The sequence below is a fragment of the Lissotriton vulgaris genome, chromosome 3_1, assembly GCF_964263255.1.
Source record: "Lissotriton vulgaris chromosome 3_1, aLisVul1.2, whole genome shotgun sequence".
NCBI classification, from domain to species: Eukaryota; Metazoa; Chordata; class Amphibia; order Caudata; family Salamandridae; genus Lissotriton; species Lissotriton vulgaris.
This window is the reverse complement of record NC_141689.1, coordinates 642540538-642560914: the sequence shown is the minus strand read 5'-3', so window position 1 is coordinate 642560914 and position 20377 is coordinate 642540538.

Sequence of the window (20377 nt, the reverse complement as noted above, 5' to 3'; positions counted from 1 at the left end):
AGTACATATGGGTTTTTGTATAGTGCAGATGCAGATCTGCATCATACAGACACAGCTAAAAGACACACCCGTACACAGAGTTCAACATGCCTCCCGCCACTCATTTACAGTTAGAAATGTAAAGAAATGCTACCTGAATACAGACAAAGATACATGCAGGCACCCATCCACAGACATAAAAACTTCCATGCTCATGGACAAACAGATATCCAGACTAGACACCATCCTTGCAAACAGACCAGCAGACAGAGCGGTGCTCCGGGAGACAAAGCTGTATGCTGCCGGAATCACAGACCAATGAGCCTCCCGGAGCGCACTCTTACGTGCAGCACATGTGCACGTGGTGACTTTCAGGGTAGCCGGGGTAATGAGCAGAACAGGGCCTAGGGTGATGTGTACCAGGGGAGCACAGAGTGTGTGAACCAGGAGAGCACAGATAGGTATTCTGTTAGGGAGCACTAGGAGAGATGCCTCAAATGAGTGATGTGTCTATACGTAGGAAAAGGATGATATATAGTAAAGGGCACCAAGTGATGGGCAGAAGGGCACACAGGACAATGTTTTCACAGTGCACAGGATGACTTACAAAGGCAGCAGAGGGAGATGTGCTGTAGCAGACCGGGGATGTTCACCGGAAGTTATGTACATCAGGGGTAACAAGCACTATATAAATGCAAACCTTTTTCCCTCTTCTATCCCTTTGCTATCCTTCTGAATCCAAATAACTGACTAACCTATCCACCACTCAAATTACTTTCATATTTCACAATACTAATTCAACAATAATCCTTTATGGGTTCCGGAGTAGCGTGCTACTTGCTGATAAAGCGCTTCACGCCTCGTCAGGGGTAGTAAGCACTATATAAATGCAATTACAATACAATACAAATACATTGAGAATACGTCCTTTGTTTTATATTCCTTCACACACCCTAGTCGTGTCATGCTTCATCATCGGGACACCCTGATGCCTAGTAGGAGAATTTCCCTATAGTATTTTGAATAGGGGCAGATAGCTGCTCCTTAGTTGTACTTGGACTTTTTCTTTCAGTTAAATCATTCCATCCCATTTTGGGAGAGGTTACACTCCATGTGGGACCTCACTTTACACTGGGGTAGCCCTGTAGTCACACAGCCATCAAGGGTCCTACCCTGCGATTCTTCCTATTTGGAGAGGGTCCCAACGGCTTGGAGTCAAAATAGAATCTGGAAATTCTCCAACTATTCCTTTTCCCAGGGGGCAACAATTACTGCCCTGAAGAAAGTCCAGCACCCTTTATGGGGCACCAGCGGACTGAAACATGTTGGCAATAGGGTCATAGGACCATAAAATCCCTTTTGACCCACATTTTTTTCCTTTGTAATGTACCTGGCAGATCCGAGAATGAAGGGAAACTGGGATCTGACAGTGGATTTTTAAATCTTTATTCCCCTGGCCAAAAACATCTTACTAAGTGCTTCGTGAAATATGGTCGAGCCCACCCTGACTTCTAGGCATCAGGGTTTCCCGATGATGACGCATGACACTACTAGGGTGTGGGAGGGAATATAAAACAAAAGGAAATGCCTCCTTTCCCACTTCATAGTGGTGTAATATTCATAGCTTCACATAGGTTTTTTTCCACCAGTGTTAGTTCGACGAATTGTCCTCAAAACTTAACCTGTCCCAACGATTAAGTAACCAGGGGAGTACTTTTTGTGAAATAGGAATCAAAATTGGAACATTTAAAGAAACTCTAAACACAGGAAATGCGGGAAATTTCATATTTTTAAGGACATTTGCTGATTTATTGATTTATTTAGTTAGTTTACTTTGGTTGGTTTCAAAGTTGCACAAGTCTATAAAAATATATAAAAAGACTAAACATTTCCACACAAGTGATACATACAAAGTTTAAAACATAACAATGAAGTAATTATAGTCCAGTCCTTGATGAAGAAAACACAAAACAGCCTATAGTTTCCAATTTGTAACATATATTTAGAGTATTTATCATGAATGGATGTCTTTTCTTTCTCTTTTATGTCCTTTCTCTTGACTCAATGACTTTCCTCCCTGTTCTTGTTTTTGTTACAGCCAGGAACAGGTGGGTGTCTCTCCTGTTCTAATTGGACGAGTTACAGCCTTCCATCTGGATCACTGAAATAATATTGAGGGACAGAATATCGACTATCAAGAATATCGTTGAAAAAATTTCGACAGTCAAAATCTCGAGTTTCTATCTACAAACAGGTAAGTACAAAAAAATTGAGTTAAAAATATCGTTTACTAAAATATAGTTTTAAAAAATTTCGACTTTACTAAAAACAATGTTAAATTTAATTAAAATTAAAAATTAATTACTAAAATATACTTAAAAATACTTAAATTAACTTATAATAATTAAATAATTACTGAAAGTTTAAAAAAATGTTTATTTCATATTTGTTAAAACATATATATATAGTAACAAAAAATAATTAAATAATAGCCAATATTATTAACCAAAGTAAAATAACAAAAGTTTAAAAATTACTATTCCCACTCCAAAGAGTGCAAGCGTAGGGAAAGCGTTGGATAGCGTAGGGGTTAAAATTACTATTCCCACTCCAGTGGGTGCAACAGTAGGGAAAACGTTGGATAGCGTAGAGGTAAAATTTACTATTCACACTCCAGTGGGTGCAACAGTAGGGAAAATGTTGGATAGCGTAGGGGTAAAAATTACTATTCCCACTCCAAAGAGTGCAACAGTAGGGAAAGCGTTGGATAGCGTAAGGGTAAAAATTACTATTCCCACTCCAAAGAGTGCAACAGTAGGGAAAGCATTGGATAGCGTAGGGGTAAAAATTACTATTCCCACTCCAGTGGCTGCAACAGTAGGGAAAGCGTTGGATAGCGTAGCGGTTAAAATTACTATTCCCACTCCAAAGAGTGCAACAGTAGGGAAAGCGTTGGATAGCGTAGGGGTTAAAATTACTATTCCCACTCCAGTGGGTTCCCACCTTAGGGAAAGCGTTGGATAGCGTAGGGGTTAAAATTACTATTCCCACTCCAGTGGGTGCAACGGTAGGGAAAACGTTGGATAGCGTAAGGATTAAAATTACTATTCCCACTCCACAGAATACAACATTAGGGAAAGTAAATACTTCATATATTATTTAATAATTAAAAAATGAATATCTATTAATAATTAATTAAAAATAAATAAATGTTTAATACATTCTAATAATTAATATATTGCAATTACTAATTAACAATATTTTTTTTCAAATGATCACCTATTATTAAAAATTATTTAAAAATTAACAAATAATTATTTAATAATTAAAAAGTATTTAACAATTACTTCCAATTAAATAAATTCAAATAAATGTAATTATTTAATTAATTATTAATAAGTTACTTCCCACCCTATTCCCCTATAAACCCACAACCCGCTACAGAAAATAAATTAATAAAATTTACATAATTACCAATTAATCAATTAATTAAAAAAAATTACCAATTAAAGTGTAATTAATTAACAAATATAAATAATTAACAATTAATAAAAAATTACTATCAATAAATAAATTTACATATTTAATTAATTATAATTAAATTACTTCCCACCCTATTCCCCTATAAACCCACAACCCGCTACAGAATTAAATTTCGCAATAATTATAAAAACAAAATTCATTAATTAACATTAATTATAACATAAATACACACTTTTCACACATATTATAACATAAAAATACACTATAAAAAATTAGATATTCATAAAAAATCTATATTTTTAACTATCTATATTATATACTTCGATATTTTAACTTTCCATATTTTTAACAGTCGATATTAAATCACTTACCTTAAAAACGATATTTTGGCTATCTATATTCCGTCCTGTCGATATTTTGTCCAGTCTATATTTACTACTCAAATTATGTCCAAACGATATTTTGGAGTCGATATTATGTCTGTGCACCCTTCCATCTATGACTTAGACAAAATGCAGCGCACATAGAAAGAGGAAAAAATGAGGAGAAATAATGTCATTTCTCCTCAATGTGCCTCCCCTGGGGAGGTAAAAGGTTTTGGCGGATCCCCAGGTTACAAGGTCTTGTAAATCTGGGGATGTGTCAATATCCATGGGTGTTGCATGTGAACACCCACCTCAACGCCCAGGGCACGCCTCCCTAGCGCAGAGTAAGGCAACACAGCAAACTAAACTCCCTTGCCTCACTCCATGTATATGAGGCCATTAAAAAAAAGGAAAAAGTGGCTTTGTAGGGCTTCATAAATATGATTTAGTGGTTTGCGCTTCTATTGCGTTACAAAAAGTGATGCAGCGGCTGTGCAAGGGCCTCATAAATATGGGCCATTGTGTTTTGATTTCAATTTACATTTATAAAAATGACTGTACACCATATTGGATCATTAAATAAAAAAACAGCCACCTGTGCATGCATCATGACTCATGTGTGCACATGGGTATACATCAGTGGCCACCATGGAATTATTTTTTGAACATTCATGCATCACAACACTTTCATATGGATTGATAGCCATCTTGGAATGGCTTTCAACATAAAACCCATGTTAAGATGGTCACCCAACCATCTACATGCCTGTTTACGCATTGAGATGCAGTATTGACCATTTTCACTTTAGTTAATGCCAATTCAAACAAGCATTGGCAAAGCCAGTATCTTGGTCTTTTACAGCAAGGATCAAATGGCTTTGCCAAAGCTTTTGTTCTTTGCATTTGCTTACTCATAGTATTTTTCGAATGTCATTCTATTACTATAAGTAGCAAAAGGCAAATAACACTCAGGTTTGATATGGCAGAAAGTGAAAGCATTTTTGGTGACCAGGAAGAGCATGCTCAGCCGTTGTTTCTAATGCATTTGGGTAAATTTTTTTTAGAGAGGCATGAAGTTATACAAGAATGCTTGCACTCAGCACTTTCACTGCTGTAGTCATGCAGTGAACTTTTGCCATTGGTAAGGTTTCTACTACTCACTGCATTTTATATTCGCTTCATGTTTATGTCTTTGTATGCAGTACTTTGAACAATGTTTGCCTTCTTCCCTTGGCTTAAATGCCCAAGAGGTGACTTGTCGGTTGCATTTTGATCATTTCGGTCCTCTCTGAATTTTACTCAAATGCAAAGACCTTACTAACCACTGTAACTGTACCTTGGCCTTGTATTTTGCACTTTGAATCCCTGCCTGTCCATCCCTTTTTATTGTGGCACGCTATTTGTCATGGCTTTTAGTAGCTAAATAGTAAGGGGGTCATTATGATGACGGCGGACTTAGTCCGCCCGCCATCATACCGGGACCCGGCACCGCCCTCCATAAGGGCGGGTGTTCCGATCAGGGCATTAGGATGCGCCCGCCACACAGGCGTGCGCATCCTGTATATGTACCATTGCGGCGGGCGGAGCAGAAATTTCCGCCCGCCGCAATGGTAAAAGTGCAAGTTATGCTATTCTAAGCGCGACATGACAGGCACCGCGCATTGCCTGCCATGTTGCACTGAGAAATGCGGGAGGGTACCATAGGTACCCCCCATGTGCACCGCCCAAGCCACGGACTCCCAGGGGGCCCGCAAGGGGCCCCCGCAGGGAGTCTCCGCATGCCTTCTTTCCGTGGCGGCATTGCCGCCACAGAAAAGCATCAGCAAAAGCCCATTGTAATATGGCGGGCAGTGTCTAACAGACACCGCCTCCATATTATTCATTTTCCGCCCCGGCCGCAAGGCGACCGGGGCGGAAAACAGGCGGGCGGAGTTTCACACCGCCACGGTCCCCTCTGCCATCCTAATATGGCGGGGGGAATTGGGCAATTGATGTTGGGTGGATTTCCTCCGCCAGGCTGGCGGTGGCCACCGCCAGCCTGGCGGAGGAAATCCGCCCGACATCGTAATGGACCCCAAAATATTTACTTACTTATTTGAGGGTATGCACATTTAAAAATGGCCTGTTTTGAGCTCAAATTGATTAACACATACAACTAAAGAGGCACCTGCCTCACATGTTGTGAAAGAAGTTCATTTTTGTCTTTCGTACCACTTGACTAACTGACTGATGTGTTATTTATGTATTTGTGACTGTAGACTCCTTATGCTTCTTTTTTAGAGTGTAGCTCTACATGCAACAGATATACATTTGCAGAAGCACCTGCATCACACCAATTCTACACTTTAGAAACATATATATAGGGAGGCAATGAGCGTTTGGGCTAACTCAAACAGACCATGAGAGCACAAGTTCTTACAGTATCCCATCTCTCTGAAAGCTTCCATTGTGCATGCAATGGAATTAATAGTACTGAGAGGAAGAGGTCCCAGTGTGGAATCAGCAATAAACACAAAGTAATCAAAAATGAGCAACACAATGAAAGAATCTACACTGTTTTTATTCACAATGTAGATATTTGTTAGATATAGTATCTGCCAGTACACATTCAAAAGGTTGTATGGTGCCCCAGGGAAAAAGGGGAAGTGATAAGGTGAGGATAGTGTGGATAGGGAATCGTGACAGTAAAATCAACCAAATATCGTAGACGCATTTGTATGTCAATTTGAATGCACACAAACAAACACCCATAGGTTCAATGCCTCACTAGATAAGAGTCATACTTCACATAATACATTAATGTTATAGTTTTGGCGTGAAGCTGATAGGCAGAGAGCAATTGTCGACGTTTCGACCTTCAAAATTGTTGCAGGAATTAGTAGTACCATTGCTGTGGGGTCTTCATCAGGACATGGTGCGGGGCAGGCAACCTATTCAATATATATCACAACGGTTACTTAAATTCAATTAAACTCCTGGTCATAAGTCACAACATGAGTATTTAGAATAGCACACAATTAGGGGTAGAGCATACCAAATCAATTGATTCTCGTCTTCTATTTAATGGACAGAATATCTCATCTGGTGAGAGCTTCGAATCTTAAGATAAAGAGATGAAAGAATTTATTAAAGAATTTATGTTATACTAAATGGAGTGTTAAGAGACTTTAAGAGACCCGTAGGTCTAGAATTAAAAAGACGGACATATCAAAACTGACATTTCTTTGTAGCTGAAAAATGGCAGTTCAGCCCAACGACAATACATGTATATTGAATATTGACTCACAGTCAGGACGTGCGTTTGCGGTGGAGTCGAATCAGAGCCCGGGGACGGTGGACAAGGGAATGAATATCTGAGGAGAAAAGTGCGATTTAGAGTTTTGCCAAAGGGGAGCATAAATGAGTCCAAGACAGACGGTAAATGTAACAGCTTACCCGAAGGTAGACTTAGGCTGTTCAGATCCCCGTGAACTTGTAGTGAAGAAGAGCAACTTGGCACCATCTACCTCACGTGACCGCGAGGTTGCGTGTTAACACTGCAGAAAGACTATTAACAGCAACCAAGCACGCTTCCTTGCTCTTCTGACGAGTCTTCTAGGGTGTCCAAGCTGTTGGAGACGATTGGAAAGATCTTCAGATTCCTCGAAATAATGGTCTTTATTGGAACAGTTCCTACGAATACGTAGGAACTGCCCAAAAGGCAAATTATCGCGAAGCGCTGGAGGGTGATGTTCCCATGAAGAGTTATTATTATTGCCATGATCAAGTGTTGAAATCGAATATGTCTTGTCCGGTTGATTCACCAGCATTGTTCTTTTCTGTGTTCCGATTTTACTTTTGTTTAAGGTAACTCAGATTGTGCCTGTGAGGTTTACTATCAATAATTACTGCAATCGGCACTCCTCCCCTCCAAATGCGCATACCAGTAACTCATGATTGAGTGATAAATCAGTCCGAACAATTGTCTATGCTGGTATCACACGATATTGTAATACAATAAGACTTTTTCAATTAATTGTTCCTACAATTATTCTCATATACTGAGACCATGATAACATTCGCATTTTTTAAACATCACCGGCCAGAAATAGAACATGGCACCATGAACCCAGCCATATTCATGGAGTTGTACCACGAAGATGTTTTGACCAACATCAGCTGCAGCACGGCCATTGGCTATCTTTGCAGCTTGACCCAGATGCTGGACTTGCCCTCGAATCTCCGAATACAGGAGGACCTGTATTGCTACTCACTTGTTCTGATGGATGGTTATAAGTTGGGTAGGTCGCCAGGCTCCTGCTATGCCTCCCTAAACACTCTTCTGCATTTGGCCTTCTTTGCTATCTTCACTGGCTCACAGTAGACACGCGAATACATTTCCAAGCACTTCGCTTTATGCACAAAATCAGCTCAAGCTCGAGACCTCGATACCTGAAAAAATTGATGTTTCCCTACCTCCCCTCCTACACCTTGCTCTCTAGCAATCAACTTCTTTTCACAATCCCTAGAGTCAAGCCCACCTGGATACGCTGCAGCTCCTTCTCCTTTTTGGACCCCAGGTTATGGAACACCCTCTTGAGTCTTTGAGATGCTGTGCCTCCTTATCTATCCTCCACAAGGAACTGAAGACCTGGCTATTCCAGCTTTCTTCTCTAAGCTGTTTTACATGTCCTCTAAGCGCTGGGAAACCCTGGAGGTAGCTACGCACCATACAATAATACAATAATAATAATAATTATAAATAATGGCAATTTTTACAGCTGTGATCAAAATGGCTGTATGATGTTGTATGATGACATTTGGTAATTGCACCCAATGGGCATCTTGTTCTTGGAACCCACCCAAAAAAGAAACATTGGAGTAGGACGTCGGGAGGGGGACTGAATTGACAAAAGGGTTCAAGGAAGGCCTTTAACTTTAAAATGGTGAGCTGGTATATCATTGGCATAAGGGAAAGGGACAGTATGTTTCAGAGCTTTGTTGGAACGGAATGACATTAGTCACTCACTTTTGGGATTCTCTTTATCCCAGGTAAATTGTAGAAAATGTTTTTTAGCATTTGTTTATTCAAGGCATATCAGGGATGCAGAGGATAACCCCCTATAGAATATCTCAACTTGCCTGCTATCAAGCGATCTTGATTATGTGCCAGCAGTGACTTCTGTGATCTGAGGGATGAATGAAACATCTCTATACAGAGTCATAATGTTTTCTTTACTATCATAACAGACAAGTAGTCTGTAGGAAAGTCCGGTAACTTTCACACTAGATTTGGTTAACTTGGATGAATAAACTTACCTCCACTTTAGAAGGTTTAAGCTTCATATAGTTGACTGCCCTCCAGCAGTCAGTTTCCATTAAGAGGTGACGAGCTAGCTTGACCCTTTAGCATTATCATGACCTACATGCCAACAGTGTAGTTGTAAACGTTTAAATTATGCACCCAAATGATATAGTGGAGGGGTTTAGATTGAGGGCCACATGCACAAAGATTCCAGTTTGCGATTTCCTCATAGCAAATTTTTGCCATTTGCTATTATGAAAACGCAAACAGCTACATACTACAGTGTGTTTAACACTGTTTGCAATTCCTAGTGTGTCACAAGTAACCTACCTCAATAATATTCATGAGGTATGTCACAATTTGCGAGCCATTGGTATTTGCTAAAAACACAGGGACACTGGGAACAGCAGACCACCATGTCTGTGCTGCCACAAGACGAGACACCGTAATCTATCCGTGTCTACCGGATTAGGCACCTTGGTTTGAGTCCACAGCCGTGGACTGACTGATACCACGTCCGCTACATACAATAGAATATGACTTTGATCCAGGACAATTGAACACCCGCTAAATTTACAAGAGTGATAACCACCACCCTCCCTGCTCAATGGAATACGAGTAATTCACTTGAGGACAGTCTACTCGACGTTCTTTTAGATTGAACTGCCATCACGAAATCTTTTGTCTTGTTGATCTGCTTCATTTAAAGGAAACCCGCACATCCCTCCCCCCCTGTCCTGAAGAAGACCCGCACAGTAAGGGAAAATACCCTACACGTAATAAGGTCGAAACGTAGGCTATCTACCCCCGTAATACCAGCTTCTACCGCTAGCAAGATTGATACAGCTGTTATTGGAAGCCTGGTTACAGGAATCATTCGACCTGTACGGCATGTTTATGGGGCCCTTCTGGGAAGCCAACTTAGTAATGTATTTCTGAATAATGTACATACAATTTATTTATTTTTTAGATTGCACTTAAGTGAATGAACTTTCTTTTTCCTGTTTCCACAAATCCCCTCACCGCACCACCACCCCCCTCTTTATCCTTTCCTTTTTTGGGCACAACTGTAACTGAAATTGATAAACCTTCTATGTGAATGTATAACTAATAATAAGGTTGAGTACTTTGTGAATAAAAACACGGTACTCTTGAATTGTTTCTTTGATTCTTCTTACACTTATTCCATTTTTGATTCTTTGTCTCTCCCAGTCTGGGACCCCTTGTTCTATAAAAACGTTATACCCAGGTCCCAGTGACTTAATTTGGGTTGACCCTGTTGATTTTAATGCTTTTAAACTGAGCAACATTCTTTTCTTTAAATACACCCCGAGATGCGTTTCAAGAACAAAAATGAAAAGTGTTGTTTTCTTTATTTATGACTAGGCAGTGGTCATTGGGATCACTGCCTCCTCTTAGAAGGCGTATTCTCATACATTTTCAAAGGGCAAAAAGGTCCCTTTGTGAACCCTTCCCATTTGAGAATGGGTTACTACCAACTCGAAGTTGGTGGTAAAATGGAAATCTTTTGCGACCCCATTCAGGTCGCTATACATTCATACATACCAGCAGCGGCTCGCACAGGTAAACACTGTGGAGCGGTAAGGTGGGGTTAGGTGGGGGGTAGTGGAATTCGACATACGATAGGAATGTGAAAACTAACTGAATAAATGAATAAAACCACTTACCTTGCGCTCGCTGCATAGCAGACTTCAGTGATGGGGGAGCGCAAGGTAAGTGGTTTTATTTATTTAGTTAGTTAGTTTTCACATTCTCGTCGAATGTTAAATTCTACTACACCCCCCGCCCCACACCCTTCCTGCCTCACCACCCTACAGAGTTTACCTGTGCGAGCTGCCGCTGATACATACTCTTGCAAGTCACTATTAGGAAGAGATGTCCTTTACATGCCCCTTCCTAATTCTGAATCGCTAACACATTTTGAGATTCAGTAATAGGTTGCTGAATCACAAAATAGGGTTTGGCACGTGTGAAAAGGCTATTTTGAGGTCCCAAATGGCCTAATTCTGCGAATCGGGCTGTTTGCGACAGGCAAAAACTTTGTACATGTGGTCCCAACATATTAATGAGTACTGGATTCAGGGCTGACTCTCTGAAGGTTCCAGAGAGGTGAGTCACTGCTAGAAATTACCATCCTTTATGTGGTCTTCCCCTGATTTTTTTTTACCTTTTGTGGTTGAATCAGTTTTTTTTGGCATTAGGACTCTAGGCACTGAACCCCAGCCAATCAAAGGTAAAGTGCTATGGTTCTCCCTTCCACACACAGTTAAATTTGTATACCTGTGACTGGTACATTTAATTTATTTATAAGTCCTTGATATCTGGTACTACATGTACCCCGGGTATGTAAATTAAATACTACTAGTGGACTGCAGCCATTAGGGTCTAGCTAGTTCAGGACAAACTGTAACGGGCACTAGCTGATTTCAGGACGAGGTAACACAATGGGGGGATTGGCCTATGTCAGGATAAAGGATTTCTAGAGAAGAGATTATTTACAAATACAAGAGTACCTGAAGGCTTGTGGGGGCTGGTTGGAACCGACAGTGAACAGGGAACTGAAAGCCTGCAAGGTAAACTATAAAGATAACACATAAATTATATTTTTCTGCTCTCCGGAAGTGATCTCTCTGTGAGGTGAAAAAGGATCTTACAAGAACACAGGGAGCAGATTATTCTCACAGAGTTCAAGGAGACAACTGACAGCTCCAATGGGGAAGGAGCGCAGGATGGTTCTCTGTGCCAAAGACAAGTGTCTTAGAATCTAACTGGCACCCTTGGAAACAATGAACATCAGTATAATAATATAAACACACAAGACAAAGGGGAATAGTGGAAGATACACTGGAACTGGGCTCAGGGAAAATCTGGACTGAAATTAAGATCAAGACTAGGATACACAAAACTGTATTAGTAGAAATCTGCACACTAAGGGCCCCATTATGATGTCATCAGGAAGGCCATCCCAGAGCCATAGAGAGTCGGACCTTCCAGCCGACTCGTACTGGGATCCGGTTCTACCAAATGATGCATTACGATGCCCAAAACCCTTTACTTACGGAACGACTCGGTCACTCCGAATCATCTTCATTTTTCTAATGAGAAGCCTCTGGAAACGCAGAATGGATTTGTCCGGAGACATTTTCCAGACCAAATCCGACCTGACAAGTATGATGCATACTTCCCATGCGCCAAATCGGTCGCCACAGCCATCACATCAGGGCATCCGGAAGGGGAGTATTTCAGCTCTGATTCACGCCACAACATGATTCCTGCGAACGAGACTATGCAGCCATGTATCCCATCATGCACATCATCCCCATACTCTACGCCTATGAAGAATACAACCACCCCAACCGATGCGATGGCCGTAGACGGTAAGTCTGACACCTTCCACTGTACAATAACGCAACTACCCTGTGAAAGACTATACAAAAGAAAGCAAGGGCACAACTACAGCCATATTGTGGAGGGGATACTTTCAGCTATTTAGAGGCAATTTTTAGGGGGGGGGGCTAATACTTCCAGCAATTCCGACCCAAGAAGGGGAGGGGGCTAATACCCCAAGCAATGTAGAGGCAAACCTGGGGTTGAGGCTAAATACCCCAGCAATGTAGAGGCAAACCTGGGGTTTGGGGTTAGTACCCCCAGCAATATAGAGACAAACATAGGCTTTGAGGGTTAATATCCCCAGCAATGTTGAGGCAAACATGGGGTTTTGGGGTTAATACTCCAGCAATGTTGAGGCAAACCAGGGTTTTGGGGGTTAATACCCCCAGCAATGCTGAGGCAACCCTGGGGTTGGGGGTTAATACCCCCAGCAATGTGTACCTTAACAATGTAACTGGTGCTCATGCAAAGTGCCTCAATACCTACAGGTGGAGTACAAGCTGCAGGAAGTCTTTAAAAAACAAACCCAAAGGTCATTTGGCAGGAAATGAATTCCCACACTGTGGCAGCAAAAGTAATTAGGATCTTTAGAGGAATGGGCAGAGTGGAGATGCTGGTGCTCTAGGAACTGTTGAAAAACAAATAAAGCCTCATCATCTAGTAAATGGCCCTTTAAAACATCTGAAATACTCAGGTGCTGATGCACAAACATGACAGATCAGCCACACACAGCAGGCAGCTCAAGGACTGTATGTGCATGTGTGTGTGTGTGTGTGTAAGCTGTCTCAACCTGGGCTTGCAAACACGACAGGTGGGGGGCTGAAGCCCATAGAGCCCTTTGGGTGTTGACTTTGATCAGATAGCTCTGCATATGCTTGGATTGCCTATGTGTAAAATTGGACCTTGGTCAATGGGCCGGTGCACCAGGATCATCTCTAGGCCACAGTTTTGGGGCCTCTGTAATACACACCAAGAGACTGACTTACTTCCCCGGTCCCCACCACTCCACCACTGCAGTATGGAGCAAGTATGTTGTCCGCTCACCAGCTGTGCTGTAAATTGGAGCATACTCACCATGGCGTACTGCATTGAGTGCCTTGACAGTAGCTGTGTCATCTCGACCACTCGCCCATCACTTTCAGGTCATGCCAGGTGCAAAGAGGTTGCGTTGTACGTAGGGGCCTTGATGGGAGGCAAGTCTCATTTGGACAGTCTAACCCAAACACCACCATCTTGAACAGCATCAGTGTGCCTTTGTGAAACCTCCCTTGACAGGTAAAAGCATGGAGGCTACAATGAAAGAAATGACCACAGAATGTTTGCCAATTACTTTCAGAGTGCCCAAACATCATTCTGATCTCAATCCAAATATGGGTCCGCCAAATGGTATTAGAAAAACTCTTTTGACTGTGGAACATCGATTGCCATAGCCACACATATGTATGTATCACAAAGTCAATGCAGGAGTCCACTACAACACACACTGAAACATTGCAGGGCAACAGAACTCCAATGTGCTCACAAAAGTATGACATTGTGATGCCTCTGTGTACATTGAAGCCCAGAGGATATTGACCCAGACAACACACTACTCCACAGACCCAGCCACTCTTTGCTGATTTCAGTGCCTCCCAATACAACAAGCTAGAAGTGGTTGTGTCATATTTGTCTTTGAATTATTTGTAGACCAAATCCATCTTGGTTTTGAAAGAAGCATGGGCCAACAACAGTATGGGATACAGCCACCAAGTGTGGATTGTTGGCAATGCACACAACTCCCAATATGTATGTGTATATGGTCATCTTCGGAGAATGTCATTTGCACCAATTCTGCATCTAGCTCCTCAGGCTGTTGTGGGACCAGCAAATAAATATCCCATGTTGAATCCCAGATTGTGTCCTGCAGAGTAGTAGGAGTCTCAGGACGTAGGATCCCCTAACAGTGTTGGAGGGTTAAGTGCACATCCTATTGTGTAAGATAAGCTGACAGTACTGATGAGGATGCCAGGGTAGGTGGCTCAATCCATGGCTCCCAAACCGACTCAACATAGCAATCCGCAAGCCAGGGGATATGGGTACATCTATTTTTTTTTGTCCTCATTTGCCTTTAACCTCCTTAAGGAAGCACCGACCACCTTACGTGTCTTAAATAGAGAAACCCAGGAATATAAGTTGTTCCTCATACTGGGACACAAGTGACATATTGGCGGAAGAAGCATCCAAAAAGAAAGAGAGATGGGGAAATGGAGGGCTAGCGAGATTAGTCCATCGAGGTATCTTACAACCTGTTGGACCATAACAATGACCTGGGGAACCCATTACAAAAGGTCCATGGAGTAAAGAAGGCATAATCATAGGACTCGGGGGGAAAAAAAAAACCCGGGAAACCCATCTCCACTGTACCAATAAGTCCCAAAATGCTAGGCTTTTTTTGCTGCAAGATCTGGCCAAGTCCACCCAAGATAGATCATATAGGGACGTCAGCCAGCCTGAGTTTGTTGGTGCGGCAGTGTCTGCCCAAAACTTGCAGATTTGTCTTCTTGCCAAAAGGATTGCGTAAAAAAGAAAGGATCTTGCATGGACGAAAATGTTTTCATCAATGCCGAAAATAACTAATGGGAGTGTAATATTCAGTGAAGTGTTAAGAATAGAGTCCAGCGACGTCTTCCCTTCATCCAAATATAGACAAATGGGAGGACAGTCTTTAAACATATGCACGTCAAATGCTTCTGGCAGATTGCATTTGATACATGTTTTACCTGAATGGAATTTTGATAGTTTTAAGGGAGAGAGATAGGCACGATGAGCCGTGAAGAGGTGATTGCGCCTCAGCCATGCTGGTTTAACTATTTTATGCAGAAGGGTGAATGAATCCATCCACAACTGCTCACATTGAAAGCCCAACTCACCACCCCACAGCTCATCGTGGAGATTGAAATCCCCATCTATCTCCTCCAAAATATTCCAATACCAAAATGCAACCTCTTTACCGCCCCCTTGCCTTACCACCAGCTGGTTTTCCAAGTTACTGACTTTCCCCAGGGGGACACCTTTTCTACACAAAGCCCGAGCCCAACTAACAAGCTGCATATGTTTAAACCTGGATAGGCCGGGACCTACCCTATCCCGTAACTCTTCCCAAGACAACAATAAACCCCCTGCCAGCAAGTCTCCGCACCTCCCAATCCCGGCGTCCTTCTCGGGAATCGCCAGACTGTCCTGAAGACAGGATGGTATACCTGGAGAGTCCCACAAAGGTGCAAGATTTGAGAAGTAACAATGCCCTATTTTCTTTTTGAATAATGACCAGGCTCTAGCCAAGGATTGAAGAATTTTTAATGTTACTTTAAAAAAAAAAATGTGGTCCCCGAATTTAAACAGGAAACCATCGGTTGGTAGATCGGCCCCTTCTAGCATGGCCTGAAACATTCTTCCTCTCGATGTACTAGAGGGTGTTTTCATAAGCATTCTGGAGTGCGAAACTGAAAGGCCCATGCATAATATTGTAGGTCAGGAAGTGCCTGCCCTCCTTTTTCCCTCCTCCACCTTAACTTCTTCCACGCCAATCTAGTGACACAATATTTCCAAATGAAGGAATTAATCTCCCGTTGACTTTTATCTAGTTGTTTAGTATCAAAGGCCATGGGGATGGTATTAAAAAGGAATGTATATTTAGTGAGAATAGACATCTTCACTAAGTTTATCTTCCCCAAGATGGATGATGGGAGGTAGGCCCAAGATTTTAGCTTTTTCTGACATTCTTTAGAGACCCGATCTATATTGTTTTATGTGATTTTGCCAACCTCTTGGATGATACGAATTCTGAGATATCACATAGAGGAGGCCACATCAAGTTGTGTATTAGTGATGTTCCAGGCCATTATTTCAGTTTTGTTTGCGTTTACCTCATACCCCGAGACCCTGCCAAACTCCTCTGCCCTCTTAATAACTGTAGGATACCTTAGATAAGGGTCAGATGTAAAAATGAGAATGCCGTCTGCGTAGAGGGCTACCCAATTTTCCCACCCTCCAAATTTGAAAGAAGGAATGTTAGACTCCTCTTTAAGAACCTGAGCAAAAGGCTCGATGTAAAGGTTGAAGAGGAGGGGGAAAGCGGGCAGCCCTGCCTTGTGCCCCTTGTGATTTTAAAGGCCTCCGTCACAACATTATTAACTAGTAGTCTAGCTGCTGGGCCTTATACATAAGTGCTATACCTCGGCAAAAGCTGTCTCCAAGATTGAATTTTTTCATAACGGCAGCCAGATAGTGCCAGTTCACCCTATCAAAGGCCTTGGTTGCGTCTAAAGTGAGGGTGGCCAAAGGAAGAAAGAAGGTAGAGGCAATGTCTATGGCCCCAACTAGATCATGCGTAAGGTCAGCTAATTGACGCCCTTTTATAAAGCCTTTTTGGTCTTGATGTATGATTGAATCTATTACACCCCCAACCTGTTAGACATAATGGCGGCAAAGATTTTATAGTCTGTGTTGAGGAGATATGGGTACATCTTGTGAGGATGAGGTACATGTGCAGAATTAAGTCTTATATCCACATTTGGCACTGAAACACTATTTCCAAATCTATGAAAACATCAAGAAGTCCTTCACAAAGACATATTGCCATCATGCAGTGTTTAATTGTGAGAAAGTGCCCTCTTTCTTGCATGGTATGCCCCCACTTTTTGCTGAATTGCTGACTGAGTGTGCCCTGGGCTCCTTCTATTCAGGTACCCAGGGCCTATGTTCCTTCCCTAAAATTGCATTGAAGCCTAAACCCAATTGGCATCTCTAGCCACATGTAGGTCCCTGGTAAATGGTACCACAGGTACCCAGGGAACTGTGACCAGAGAGGGCCTCTAAGGGCTGCAGCACTTATTGGCCACCCTTAGAGGCCCTGTACCCTGACACTCACACACTTGCTTTGCAGGCTGCGTATCTAGGTGCAGAACAAAGTGAAGAGTCGACATGGCACACATCCCTGTGTGCCATGACCACAAATCACTGCACTGGCATACATCAGTCACCCCTCTAGCTGGGTACCCTATGCCAGTGGTGAGGGTACAGGTGCATGAGCCTCGTACCTCTACAGTGCCCAAGTCCATTCCTGGGCACTGTAAGTGCAGTGCTACCATTAAGGGTATATGGTGCTGTGATTTTTCATGACGAACTCCACAACACCATAATAACTACACTGAAAACGGGGAAGTTTGCTATCAAACTTCTCAGAACATTAAACCCACACTGATGCCAGTGTGGTATTTAATGTAAAATGCACAACAGAGGGCATCTTAGAGATGCCCCCTGAAACTTGACCAACTCCTAGTGACCTGACTGAGTCGCTGCTTAGGCTGCCGCCAACAGACATGTTTTTGGATCTCTGGGTCGAGAGCCTCTTGGGGGCCTGAAACAATGCACATCCTGGGACGAGGTGCCAAGCCTCTTCCCCCAGGATAGACAGTGTTCACAAAAGGGGAAGCTTCAAAGGCATGCCGCCTTTGTGAGCCTCCCCAGACCATTTGCTGCTTTCAGCAACTGGTCCCCACTGGTTCAACCCCGACTGAATCCAGGTATCCATCACTGAGTAAGAAAGTAACTTACCTGTAATTTACTGAAAAAGCTTGCATGGTGTTAAAAATAATACAACAGTATATATTTTTATACAAACACAATTGGTCTAGAGTTCAGTTATTGAGTGTGTGAATTCATTTGCTGACTGAGTGCGTACATCAAATGCTTAACACTGTTCTCTGATACTGCCTTACTGCTTGACCACTCTACCACAATTAGAGAGTAAGGTTCTATCTAATTTTAACCTCTGCCTACCTCTGGGGTCACCTGAACTCTATACACATAATACCCCATAATACCTCACCCCGGGTCCTACACTGGCTCTGTATATTTACTACAATGACTGAGACCACACCAGTGAGTTTGATTTAAATCAATAACGTTTTTTATCTAAGATCAAGGTTCAAGGTAATCAATAATCACAGTAGCAATAACTCATCAAAGCATTTCATCAGAGGGGAGTAAAGGGAGCAGTTCAATAATCAATGTAGTGTCTGGCAATAACCATTTCATTAAGGGATTAGCATTCCATTTCTTCACGATAAACATTTCCTTGCATCAGAAATCAGCAGGTCATTAAACCAGGGGAAAACATTCCATTCGTTAGAAGTAAACCTCTCAGTAATCACTTTGTGCAGATATAAACACTTCCTTACGCCAGGGTGAACATCTCCTTAACCAGGATGAACATTTCATTAGGCATTAAATAACAAGGCACCCAGCAAAGGTGAGCATCTCATTAGGCATGAACACCCAGCTCGTCCGGCAAGGATGAGCATGTCATTATTATTATTATTATTATATAAAATTTATAACGCGCTCAGTTACCCGGCGCGGAACAGAACAAGGGAGAGGCTCAGGTCAATCACTACAGTGGAAACAAATGGGTCTTCAGAAGTTTCCTAAAGAGTAAGATCTTGGGCTCTGACCGGATCTTGAGGGGCAAGGAGTTCCATAAAGTCGCCACTTGCACTGAGAAACGCCTGCCCCCCGAGCGAGCTCTCCTTACTCTAGCTGACTGCAGAAGATGTTTTTGATCCGAGCGTAAAGAACGTGTGGGCTTACAAGGGCGAGCCACGGTAAAAAGGATCGGGGGCCCTTACCATGCAGGATTTTATGGGCCGTGCATAGCGCTTTAAATTTCACCCGCTCCTTTACAGGGAGCCAGTGAAGCGTTTTCAGGGCCGGGGCAGCAGACTGTCTTCTGGGGACATCCATTAACACTCTAGCAGCTGCATTTTGTACCTGTTGGAGGGTTTTAAAAGTCGATCGGGAGCACCAAAAAAACACCGCGTTCCCATAGTCGAGCCTCGACAGGATTAAACCACGCAACAGAAGCTTCCTTGCTGAATCAGGGAGCAGTGGTAACACCTTGCGGGCTGACCGCAGCAGACCAAAACAAACCCCCGCGGTCTTCCTGGTGTGGGTCCTAAAGGACAGATCTTCCTCCAACCAAACTCCCAAGGTCTTGATCTCCTTCTTGGTAGATGGTGGGTCACCCAGAGACCGGGGCCAACAGCTAGCAATAACAGAGGGGCTGGATTTACCCAGGAGCATCAGCTCGGTTTTGTCCCCATTAAGCTTTAGGGCATGTCATGTAGCAAGAAAACAAATTTCATCACGTAAGTAACCTGTTCAGTAGGCAAATCAATCAACTTTTCACGGAAAAAGGGTGAACATTTCATTAAACTCTTTAGCAGGAATAAACTGGTCATTGGATAGGAAAACTCCTTAGCAGGAATAACCTGGTCATTAGACGAGACGAGAAGCTGCGAAGGAGAGCAAAATGCGGAAGATCTGAGAAAAAGAAACGGAGAAGAAAAGGACGACGGCTTCACGTAAAAAAAGCAACAAGGCACAGACTTTTGCTGGTGAGGTGGTATGGAGAGAGACATCACTTCGACAAACTACGATTGTGGAAACATTCTCACCTTTACCGAGTGTCCAGCCAGCTCCGCATCGGGAGTTCGTGGTTCCGACACTGGCATTCTTGTGCGGCTTAATTGGAGAGAAACAGCCTAACACCCTCACGGAAGCGACTGAAGCGACTGAGGGAGTGAACCGCTTGGTGGAGCCCGCTAGCTGCAGTGAAGTTACAGAGCCCTCGAGATCACAAGGGCTTTCTACGGACATGATAGGGGGCGGGGCTGAACAATTAAAGGCGAAAGAAATTACAAAAGAAACTACAGTGAAAGAGACAGAGACACCCCATGAACTACCTAGAGCCAGCGCTGACACAGACGCGACTGTTAAGAATGGGCAATTTAATATAATATCAGTGCCTGAGTTG